Here is a 12,446-nt window from a genome sequence, read left to right on the forward strand (position 1 = left end):
GGGCTACAGGACAATTTCAAATTCTTGGTCCTTTAATCTGCAATTAATGATGGTTGATCTGCATTCTGCCTGTGACTGAGGTAAGAGATTCTGCTGGCATGTGGATCTATATTAGTCTGACTCTGAGTTGTCTGGCTTTTCAATGAGACATGTATTGCTATTGTGTATATTCACTGCTGCCTTTTTAAAGGTGCAGTTATTGGTATCTGAGTGCTCAGAACTGGTGGTGTTAAGATTTGCAACATAGGTTCCAAATATGTATGTGGTTTATGTTGATGTAGGACAGCTGTTGGCCAGACTGTATATTAAAAATCCATCATCAAGTGCATTATAAGGCATTATTTAGGGAGTATCCCAAGAAAAAATACTCACACCTATACATACATAGTGCCCACCCACATTAGATCTGGGCCCATCGAAAATGTCAGGTCTGGCTACGCCACTGTTATAATCCATTTAAAATAAGATGCAAATTTTAATCCAAAGCAATTTAGGGATATGGCTCCAGGATATAGTTGAAGTCAATGGCTCCTCGGCGTTGTTGGTTATTAATTGCCTCGTCGATAAAAGAAGCTAAGTGACTATTACTACTACTACTACTATACTATTTAGCATTTCTATAGCGCTACAAGGCATACGCAGCGCTGTAAGGTACTTGGTATTCTGCCTATACTTGGATTCCATTATCTTTTTCTACATTATCTATGACATTTGAAAGTAATTTTTCAGTCCATTTTCGGGCACATATAAGGTGACAACCTGTGACTTCATTCTTGTGGTATTTTGTATACATTTTGGGAATCTCTACACCCCCGGTTTTTTTGCCACAGTGTTTTTTCTCCAGAAGAGAGTTTTTTACACTGTGGTTGGTTTCAGTTGGGGTAGAGGAGCCTATGATGAGGAGTTGGAAATGGTATTTGAAGCTGACAAATCGGAGAAGCTTAATGAATTCTCTGTAAACCTGGAGGATGAGCTTGCGGAGCTATTGTTAGAAACATGTAATTTATCCTTAAAATCGAGCATGGTACCGGAAGATTGGAGGGTGGCCAATATAACGCTGATTTAAAAAAAAAGTTCCAGAGGAGATCCGGGAAATTATATGGTGAGTCTGACGTCGGTGCCAGGCAAAATGGTAGAGACTATTATAAAGAACAAAATTACAGAGCATATTCAAAAGCATAGATTAATGAGACAAAGTCTCAGTGTGCTGCTGCGGCTAAGAAAGCAAATAGAATGTTAGGTATTATTAGGAAAGGAATGGAAAACAAAAATGAGGATGTTATAATGCCTTTGTATTGCTCCATGGTGCGACCGCACCTCGAATATTGTGTACAATTCTGGTCGCCGCATCTCAAAAAAAGATATAGTGGAAGTAGAAAAGGTGCAGAGAAGGGCGATGAAAATGATTAAGGGGATGGGATGACTTCCCTATGAGGAAAGGCTAAAGCGGCTAGGGCTCTTCAGCTTGGAGAAAAGGTGGCTGAGGGGAGATATGATACAGGTCTATAAAATAATGAGTGGAGTTGAACGGGTAGATGTGAAGCGTCTGTTCATGCTTTCCAAAAATACCAGGACTAGGGGGCATGCAATGAAGCTACAATGTAGTAAATTTAAAACGAATCGGAGAAAAGTTTTCTTCACTCAATGTGTAATTAAACTCTGGAATTCGTTGCCAGAGAATGTGGTAAAGGCGGTCAGCTTAGCGGAGTTTAAAAAAGGCTTGGACGGCTTCCTAAAGGAAATGTCCATAGACCGTTATTAAATGGACTTTGGGAAAATCCACTATTTCTGGGATAAGCAGTACAAAATGTTTTGTACATTTTTGGGATCTTGCGAGGTATTTGTGACCTGGATTGGCCACTGTTGGAAACAGGATGCTGGGCTCGATGGACCTTTGGTCTTTCCCAGTATGGTAATACTTATGTACTTTGTTAAAGGGTTTAGCCATCTATGTAGACACCCTAAACCCGTGAGGCTCCATTTGTTTAAATCTATAATTTCAAGTTCTTTATGAATTTGACCGCAATTCTGAAGTCCAGTGTTTATACTAATTGAAAGAGAGCTTCTCCTAAGTGAAGTTTCTATATTTGTAGCTCTTTTAGCTCAACTAGGATATTGTGTATCTTCTTAAAAGCAATTTATAATCCTACAACATGTACATATTTAGTTCCTCCTGTCCATACCCAACCCCTCTGGGTGAAACAATCTAAGCCTGTGCCTGCAGTACTTGTACAGCAAGCAGATCTTCTGTTTGGACCAGACCAGACCCCCCTCCCCCGGTCTGTCCACCTGCTCTCCTCTAAAGGAGTACCTTGCCAGACTACCACCTTTGGCTCTGAACAGCTCTTCACTGTTCTTGCTCCCAGGTTGGGACCCCTGATTTCCCACCTGGAGCATTCCTCCTCTTCACAGTTAAAGCTGGAATTTGCAGAAACCACCTCTTTGATCAGCCTTAGTTTCTTGAACCCATCCAGGACTCCCCCTCTCCTCCAAGGGTCCCAGCGGGGGTACAGACAACCAAAGACTCATGCACTCCCCCTCCATAACATTTATTAACTCTAACACCTCCCACACTGTCACTCAACAACCAGGAACATTTCCCTCTGCAACTTACCGAAGAACCCACCCCCTTGGGCTGGATTCTTCACCATCCACAACTCCAGACTCTCCCCTCAGAGACTCTGGAGTGTTCTCTTATGATGATACTTAGTAAACCCAATTATAATGGGAGATTACACATGTAATGTACCCTCAAAAAACATGCTCAAATAAGACATAAAGAGGAAGAGCCACTGCTGATATATAGTGACTCTTAACCAAGTAGTGTCACTGAATATCAGCTCCAACTGCCTTGGCACAATCCGAGCAGCACTAAAGTGGTCCAGGGGTAGAATCACAGCACAGCCAGAAGATATGTGAGAACTGGCAATATTCACTGCTAGTACCCGCATAGCTAACTATATCAACCCAAAGAGTCCTTCAGATCACCCCCAATCAACTCTCTCTATCCTCCCCCACCCCCCCACCACTTTCAACCCAAATCCCACATGCTTATCCCATCCTCTTCCAACTTTCCAAAACAAAATCTTTGCCTGCTATACTAAATAATCTTCAAAAATGAACATCCAAACACCTGCCTGAATAACCAAGCTTTCACCTTATTTTCTAAAAGTCAGCTCATTCCTTTCTAACTGCAGTGCCAAAGGGATGGAATCTCACAAATTCAGATCCATGTAAGCAAATGCACAACATCTTGTGCACTGAAGTCTTAGCTTGCTAGGATCTGATAACAAGGACTTGTTGTAAAGAATGCAAGGTTGCACACAAGGCGTGAATTTTCTTTCTCAGATAACTAGGCCCTTCCAAACTGCAAACTCAATTCTTGAAAAATCATGTACAAGATTATTAACCAAATTCTATATAAAGCTATACCCTTTCTACCAGGTTTCTCCCCCTGGTATACTCTTTGAGCTGTGTATACTGACACCACGATAAGATTCTGAGCACCCACCCAAAAATTTTGTATATTCATTTGGGGTTTAACATATGTTTCATATATTTAATTGAGATCATAAGACAATAATCTCTTTCTTTTTGACATGGACATCTGCAAAAGCTGACATTCAATTAATACATTAAAAATAAAATATTGTTTTTCTATATTTGTTGTCTAAGGATTTTATTTTTCCCAATTTACTTTAGTTCCAGTCTTTTTCTGCTTTTCTTCTGTCTTTGTGAAGTATCCTCTCCAACTTTTTTCTGCATCCTTATCTATTCTGTTCAACATCTTCCCCATGTCCATGTCTCTATTCTCCCCCTATGTTCTGCATCTACCCTCTCAGTTTTCTCTACCTTTGCCCTATATTCAATATTTCCTGTGTCCCTATCTCTCAACTCCTGCATCCAGAATCACATGTCTTTGACTCTGTCCCTCACAGTATCTAGCATCACCCATCCATGATCCTATCCCTCCCCCTGTGTTCAGAATTGCCTGTCTGTATCACTATCCCACCCTTTTTCCAGCATTGTCCATCAATGTCCCCAATCTCCTCCTTTTCCTACATTGCCACTGTGTCTATCTACTCCATGTCCAGCACTGCCCCTCCGTATTCCATTGTCCCTAATCCCTAACCTGTCCAGCATTGCCCATTTCCCTATCCCTATGCTCCCTCTCTGCCCATCTATTCTGTATGTCCCTGTCCATCCCCTCTCTCTGCTCTCCCTCCTGCACTCCCCACTCAGGGTCAAGATCTTTCCCTCTCTTTCCTTGCAGTTTGGCATCACTCTCTCCCTCTGTGGGTCCACTGTCCCTCCCCCTCCTGATATGGTTTCTTTTTCTCTCTCTCCCCCCCCTCTCCCCCCACCACAGGTCCAGCACCTCTCTTTCCCAGTCTCCCCTCTGCAGTCCTCTAAATTTGCCTATGGTGGCCGGCAGTGGAAGACATTAGGACAGGCTGCCTCCACCAGGCCTTCCCTCTGTCACATCCCGCCCAAGCAGAAGCATGAAGCTGCACCATAGGAGGCAGGTCACAGCAGAGGGAAGGCCTCCTGGTGGCAATCTGTCTTAATTGCTGCTGGTGCTGGCCACCAACAAGGTCAGAGGACCACGGGGAGCAGGGGGAAGGAAGGGAGAAACATTGGGAGGAACAGAGTGAAAGAGGGACAGAGCAGATATGGGGCTAAATTTACCAATGAGCAACTGGGTCTCCTTTAGGCAGGGGCCCTGGGCAGCTGCCTCTTTAGCCCTTTGGTAAAAGTGGTCCTGCCTCTGTCCAGGGACCATGTGTGTGGCTGAAGAACATGGATTACCTTGTCTGGTAGGATATATTCTGTGCTCGCTAGGTACATGGCCCTAAGTATCATCCCATGACATATGGCCCATTTCCACATTTTGACAGTCTCTCAACATAGAAGCTACACCCCTGTTCCTCTCTTCTTGCTACATAATACATTGCTACTTGGTTGTCAGTTTGAATCAATACAATTTTATTGGCCAACTGATCTCTGAATGCATTTAGAGCATTCCAGATCAATCTCATTTCCAGGAAATGTATCTGATGAAGCTTCTCCTGGGAGGTCTATAACTCTTGAGTGTGAAACCCATCTACATAGGCTCCCCAGTCCAGACTGGTCATATCTATCATAATAATTACTTGAAATGGATTGGATTGCCAGATTAGATTGAACTGTCCACCAAGACAGAGAGTTCTGGAAGGGTCTGGTGACAGAAAGGATTTCTCAGAGCTTGTGCAAGGCCTTTGTCCAATCCGTACTCAGAGCTTGTCTTATTTTGATAAGTACCAGCGGAGTTACGTGCATCATTAAAGCCACGTGGCCCAACATCCTTAATATGTTCCATATTGATGTCTGCTTGCTCTTCTGGATTTCTTCCACTACATACATAGTAACATAGTAGATGACGGCAGAAAAAGACCTGCACGGTCCATCTATTCTGCCCAACAAGATAAACTCATATGTGCTACTTCTTGTGTATACCTTACCTTGATTTGTATCTGCTATTTTCAGGACACAAACCGTATAAGTCTTGCCCAGAACTAGCCCCATTTTCAGGACACAGACCGTAAAAGTCTTGGCCAGAATTAGCCCCACCACCCAAACACCAGCCCCGCCTCCCAATCTCGGCTAAGCTTCTGAGGATCCATTCCTTCTACACAGGATTCCTTTATGTTTATCCCACGCATGCTTGAATTCTGCTACCGTTTTCATCTGCACCACCTCCTGCAAAGTGATCCTTTGTTGTGGCCTGTGGTGTAGCTCATCCACTTTGGGCTCAGACCCCCTAGCAGTGGCACACTCTTGCTAACGGGGATCCCCAAGTCCCACCAGCTGAAGACATCCTTTGAAGGCTCCCAGAACTCCCCTCAGCCAAGCTTGGCAGTTAGCAGAAATGTGTTATGACCACCAAAATGTGAAATGTGGCTACACAACTGGTTGTGGCAGAATGACTACCTGACTTCTGTCTAGCAGATCTCCTATGACTTTTAACTACAGCAGCACACATAGTTGTGACTTGGAGTAGTTTTATGATGAACCCTAATAATTTCAGTACCTGGATGGTTGCACACACTGATCTTTCTGCTCCTTTGCAAGATGTACTCTTGACTAGTCAATCATCTAAACTGGAAAACACGTGCACCCAGTCTATGTAGCTAAGCTGCTATGACTACAAGGCATTTTGTGACATGAGGCCATAAAGCAATATGTAGTACAGGTATTTCCCTATGACAAATCTGAGATACTTCCTATGACTGAGATTTATTTATTTATTTGTTGCATTTGTATCCCACATTTTCCCACCTTTTTGCAGGCTCAATGTGGCTTACATAAAGCTATGCCTTAAAGTCCAGAAAACATAACTAGTCTCCTCTTTGGAGAAAAAGGATTAAGATGCTCAGAGAAACCATTTTGAACGTCTCACTTAATAGAATCTTGCTCAGCAACCTTAGGTCTAGGATTAGACTGAAACCCCTTGTCTTTCTGGTGATCAGGAAATACTTAGAATGAAATCCCTTCCCTCCTCCTACTAGTGAAATGGGTTAGACTGCATTGGCTTCTAAGAGGGAAGGGAGCTCCCTAGTAAGTATTTTCTGATGCTGAGAGCTTGGCTAAAATGTTCTTGGTGAATAATTTAGTGGTACTTTGAGTAGATGTAGATGATGTCCTAGTCAGACACTCTTTAAAACCCACTGAGAGGTTAAAAGGAGCCACTGGCATGTAAACAATCTGAGCCTCCTTCCTACCAGTAGCGTATCTCACACAGATACTGGAAAACTAGTTATGTTCTTGAGAAGACTGTCAAAACCCGTCCCCAGTTTTGGCTGTATAGCTGAATGGGCCTTTTGGGCCCTTTGTTGTCTAAGACAAAAGTGAGAATCCTGTCTTGCTTGGGAAAAGTGGAAGAGAGGACCTTCTTTGCCCTCCACTTTGATACCTTACTAAATTATTTTATTTATTTCAAAGGCTTGATATATTGCACAAGGCCCAAAACTGGCTACTGTGCAGTTTACAATAATAAAAGAGTAATAAAGTGGAGAGACACATCAGGGGAGGGAAGGACTAAGTGCAGGAGGTTCCAAAAGCTTCAGAGAAAAGATGAGTTTTCAATAGAGATTTAAACTTGGAGTAGGAGGCTTCCTGATAGAGGTGGGGGTGAAAGAGCATTCCAAAGTGAAGGGCCAAGGAAAATGAAAGAGGTTTGGCAAGAGATGGTCATATGGAAGGCAGGAAGGTTGGAACTGCGAGAAAGCTGGCTTTGGAGGAGTGAAGGAGATGTGAGGGAGCATACGGGAGCAGGGATGAATGAAGATAAGCTGGAGCAGAGGGGAGAAAGGATTTGAAAACAAGGCATAAGATCTTGAACTTTATCCTGGCCAAAAAGGGAAGTCAGTGTTCCAGGTGAAAGGGGGGGGGGGGGGGGGTCAAAGTGATGACAGTGATGCAAGTGATGCAAAAGCTTAACTACTGTAGATTGCATCAATTACAGATGTTTGATGGAGTGAGGGGGAGGTCAGCAAATAGGGAATTACAGTAATCTAGGTGTGAAAGGACAACAGAAAGGAGAAGGGAGCAAATGAGAGCCTGATCAAGAATGTGGCAGAGTGAGCGTACCTGAGGAGGAATGGACAACGGCGCTGATGTGATTAGTGAAGGTGATCTTGGAGTCTAATCTTACTCCAAGGATTTTGACTGTGTCAGAGAAAGAAAGGGGATGGTCACTGATGGAGGGTGGAGGTAAGGACGAAACAGGGTTAGAAGTGTTAACAAAGAGGCAGTTATCCTTTAACCAGGAGACATGGTGGAGACAGTTATTGAGAGTTGTGAGGGGAGCTGAGGGGTCAGAGATTCGACAAAGGATTTGGATGTTGTTTGCGTGGCAAAAGGGAGTGCAACCTTGATCCTGAATAAAGTAAGCAGAGGGGAAAGAAAAAGGTTAAAGAGGGTGAGGAAAAGAATAGAACCTTGAGGATATGTGTGAAACAACGTTGAACCTTGCAAAAGTTGACATGTACGACCAGAAAGAAAGTTAGAGAACTACGAGAGAACAGTTTCGTGGATGCCTATTGCATGCAGGCAATAGATAAGCAGGGAGTGATCAATCATATTGAAGGCAGAAGAGAGATCTAGTGATATTACAACTACTGAGTGATGTTGGTCCAACGAGATCCGAATACAACCCTGGAGGGACAGAAGAAGAGTTTTGGTACTATGTTGACGACAGAAACCAGATCACAAAGGGAGATGGACATTAGTGGTTTCGAGGAAATCTTAAATTGAAGAAGGATAATTTTTTCAAGAATTTTAGAGAAAAATGAGAGGAGAGAGATGGGATGCAAGTTCGAGAGGGCAGAAGGATCATGAAGGGGTTCTTGAGAAGAGGGCATACTAGGGCATGTTTCTAGAAAGGGGGAGGACGCCGAGGGTGAGGCTAGAATGGAGAAGGGGTAACAAAAGAGGGGAGAGGGAGGGGGAAAAAGCGACTGAAGAGGTGGCAGGCCACGTATCAAGAGGCGAGGAGGAAGGATTGAGGTATCGAACAGTGCTCAAAAGGGACGCTGAGGCAAGAAAGTTAAAAGACCAGGTCACTGATGAGTGAAGGGAGAGTAACAGGACGCTGAGGAGATGGGACTGAAGAAAGGGGTAGTGCTGCAACTTCAGAAGGAGACATACATTGGGGGCTCTGAAAGGAGATGGGGGCGGTGGGGGGAGAAGAGAAAAAGGGTTGGAAGTGGGACTGGAAATGGTCTTAAATGGGCTGCTTCGTGAGGGTAGCAGACTACTCAATCTTATCTCCAAAGAGATTCTCTCTGTGGCACAGCACATCAGCAAGGCTGCCATTGACAAAGGCATGGTTAATACAGTAGGAGTAGCTACATCCTCCTGAGTCACTTGAGGAGTACTGAAATCCATATCTTGAGCTCTTAGAGGCTGATGTCTCATCTCTGATACTGGGAAGGGTGAGTGTTAGAGGATGTTTTGAAGACACTGGTGACCTTGGTGCCATACTCCTATGAGGTAAGATGTTGATCAGCACTGGCCTCTGCTCAGTTTTTGGCTTCATGTGTCCTCAGTGTCTTTGAAGCCAAGGATAATTCCTCTCTTCTTCAGGTGGGACTCGGATGATAAGCGTTCCCAATGGTCTTCATTGATGCTCAGTGTGGAGGGTGATCAATGTGTGAAGGGCTGGGCGTAGGACTGCAGAAGACAAATGTTAATAAGAAAAGACTTGACCAAATTTCAGAAGACTGTGTTTGTGAGGAGCTGGCTAAAACTAAAGGTAGACAAAGTAATGGGACAAGATGAGATAAATCTGAGGGTACTGAAGGAAATTAGAGATATTCTGGCAGCTTTGCTGTCTGACCTTTTCAATACTTATCTAGTCTTGGGAGTGGTCCCAGAGGCCTGGAGAAGGGTGGATGTGGTCCCTCTCCATAAAAGTGAAAGTAAGAAGGTTGAGAATTAAGGCCAGTTAGTCTTACCTTTGTGGTAAGTAAATAAATGGAAACGCTTCTAAAACAAAGGATAGAGAGATTTCTGGAATCAAATGGATTGTAGGACCCGAGGCAGAGTAGTTTTACTACAGGAAGGTCTTTTTCTGACTAATCTGATTAACTTCTTTGACTAGGTGATCAAACAATTAGATTTAGTGGGGGAGCGCTAGATGTAGTGTACTTATATTTTAGTAAAGCCTTTGACACAGTTCCACATAGGTGACTGATAACTGAGTGCCATTGGTCTGGACTGAAAAGTGGTTAAGAGGAAGGAGACAGAGGGTAGTGGTAAATGGACTTCACTCTGAGGAAAAGAAACCTTGGCCCAGGTCTTTTGAATGTATTTGTAAGTAATATTGTGGAAGGGCTGTTGGGTAAGACTTGCCTCTTTGTGGATGACACAAAACTCTGTAATAGGGTAGACACCCCTGATGGAGTGGATAGCATGAGGAGGGATCTGGCAAAGTTAGAATGGTCCAGAAACTTAATGCTAAAAAATGCAGGGTCATAAACTTGAGCTACAGAAACTCAAGGGAGCAATACCATTTTGGTGGTGGTGGTGAGGTACATCTATGCTCGAAAGAAGAACAGGACTTTGGGGGGGGGGGGGGGGGTGATCAATCTTAAGGTGGCCAAACAGGTAGAAAAGGCGATGGCCAAAGCCAGAAAGATGTTTGAGTGTACAGGGAGACGAATGACCAACAGGAAAAAGGAGGTGACAGTGCTTCTGTATTTAGAGCACTGTGTACAATTCTGGAGACAGCACCTTCAAAAAGATATAGTCAGTCAGTCTAGAGGGCAGTCACTAAAATGGTCTGTGGTCTTCATCATAAAGCATTTAAAGACAGAATCATAGATATCAATATGTATATTTTGGAAAAAAATGAGAGAGAAGAGACACGATTGAGACATTTAAATATCTATGTGGCATAAATGCACAAGAGGCAAGACTCTCTCAACAGAAAGGAAGCTCTGGAATAATAGGGCACAAAATGAAATTAAAAGGGAATAGACTCAGAAATAATCTAAGGAGCTAGTAGATCCAAGATGGCCGCATGAACGTCAATTGCTAAAGACGTACCTCAAGTTTCTCTTGAATCCCACGCTGCGAGGTTCTCTGCAAATCCCACGAGTATGGGGAAGCGGAGAGGTAAAGTGCGGGAGACTCCCTCAGCCAGCACCGGACCTAATCCTCAATTGCAGCCGACGGTGGAGCAATTTGGGTGGACAACTATCCCAAGACAAACTTCTTCTCCTTCTACCGGAGCGGCCGCGATGGCGTCTGACGGCAGTGTAAACGGGGTTTCCTTAAGCCCCGTACAACGCATAGCCCCCCCTCAGCCAGGAGGAAGTAGAGCGGAGCTTGGCCCTGTAATACGGAGCCCAAGAGGCAATACAGAACTACAGGGAGGGAGCCAGCCCGCTCACTTGGATTTGCCTAGAATGGAGTCAGTAGGAGACGATTTATTTAGATTGCCTTTACAAACAGTGAGTACTCTGACCCAAATTCTAAGTGCTCCACCTCCTGTCTTCATGTTGGGAAATGTGGAAAAACCGGCTGTGGTGACCATGGAGTCACTCTGGGATTTAACTTACTCACTTTATTCCTCTCTCTCAAAAGTGACTGAAAAAAATGCACTTGAAATTAAAGTTCTTTCTGAAGCTGTCCTTTCACAGGATCAGAGAACCACCAAACAAGCTTCTCAATTAGATCAAATGGGGACGAAGTTACAGACTTTAGAAACTCTTGGTCAAGCTACAATTAGAGACCGGAACTATATTTTTCGTCGCTTGGAATATTTGGAAAATCAAGCAAGGAAATTAAATTTGAGATTAACAAATTTTCCACGTTCCCCATTAATATCATCAGTTGAAATGGTGAAGAAATATTTAGTGGAAACTCTGGGAATGCCGAGTGAATCACTTCCCCCTATTGTGCGAGCACAATACTTGCAATTTAACAAAAAGAGAGATGAACAAGTTTGCCATCCACAAGCAGGAGAAGTTATGAACTTGACTGCGTTCCTAGAGTCATCGCTGGAAGTCATTACCCAAAAAACCACTATGGTGGTGACTTTTGCCTTTGAAATGGACAGGAATGCAGTACAAAAACTTTCCTTTAGACATTTGGACTCCCTATTTTTTGGTTCTAAAATTCGAGTTTATCCTGATCTTTCTAGGGAAACGCAGAAAAGACGCAGGGCTTTCCTAGCTTTTAGAGCAAGGACCCTGGCTCTTGGTTCTAATTTTATTTTGAAATTTCCATGTATCTGTTGTGTACTATATCAATCCAAACAATTTCAATTTTTTGAACCAAAACAATTAGAGGAATTCTTACTAGCTAGAGAGGAACCAGTGGTATTAGTTGAATCCCAGACTCACACTGCATAAGGTAGGCTAGAGAAGAAGTATTGGAGAGCAATAGACACAGTTTTCTTTTTCGATTAGTCTTTATGTACTAAACTATATTTTTTTATTTCTTTAATTCTTGGATCATATTATAAATAATTCTTTTTGGTCGAAGTGTAATTTTTCTTTTTTTCCCTTTTGTCTAAATAAGACATTATTGTTAACAATTTTCTGTAAGTTTCTTATCATCTCTTTTGTGAGTTGTAATATTTTAAATGCAAATAAAAAAAAAAAAAAAAGAAATAATCTAAGGAAATGCTTCTTTACGAAAAGGGTGGTGGATGAGTGGAGCGACCTCCCAGTGGAGGTGGCAGAGATGAGGACTGTATCTGAATTCAAAAATGCTTGGGACAGGAATGTGGGATCTCTTAGTGGGAGGAAGAGATAGATGATGATATAGATGGGCCATATGGCCTTTATCTGCCGTCGTTTTCTATGTTCATTCTTAATGTTAATGTATCCCCAACATTCGATAACGCCTTGGGACTCATGGAGAACGATTCTTATAAGCTCAAGTCAATGGAATGA

General features: G+C 43.1%; 1 protein-coding gene across 1 annotated transcript in view; it reads right to left on the minus strand.

Moving 5' to 3' along the window:
• Positions 1–12,446, minus strand: part of BOD1L1 (biorientation of chromosomes in cell division 1 like 1) — a 441,813-nt gene that overhangs the window by 56,372 nt on the left and 372,995 nt on the right. The gene's annotated exons all lie outside the window — the stretch shown is intronic.

This window comes from Microcaecilia unicolor, chromosome 2, assembly GCF_901765095.1.
Source record: "Microcaecilia unicolor chromosome 2, aMicUni1.1, whole genome shotgun sequence".
In the NCBI taxonomy this organism is placed as follows: Eukaryota; Metazoa; Chordata; class Amphibia; order Gymnophiona; family Siphonopidae; genus Microcaecilia; species Microcaecilia unicolor.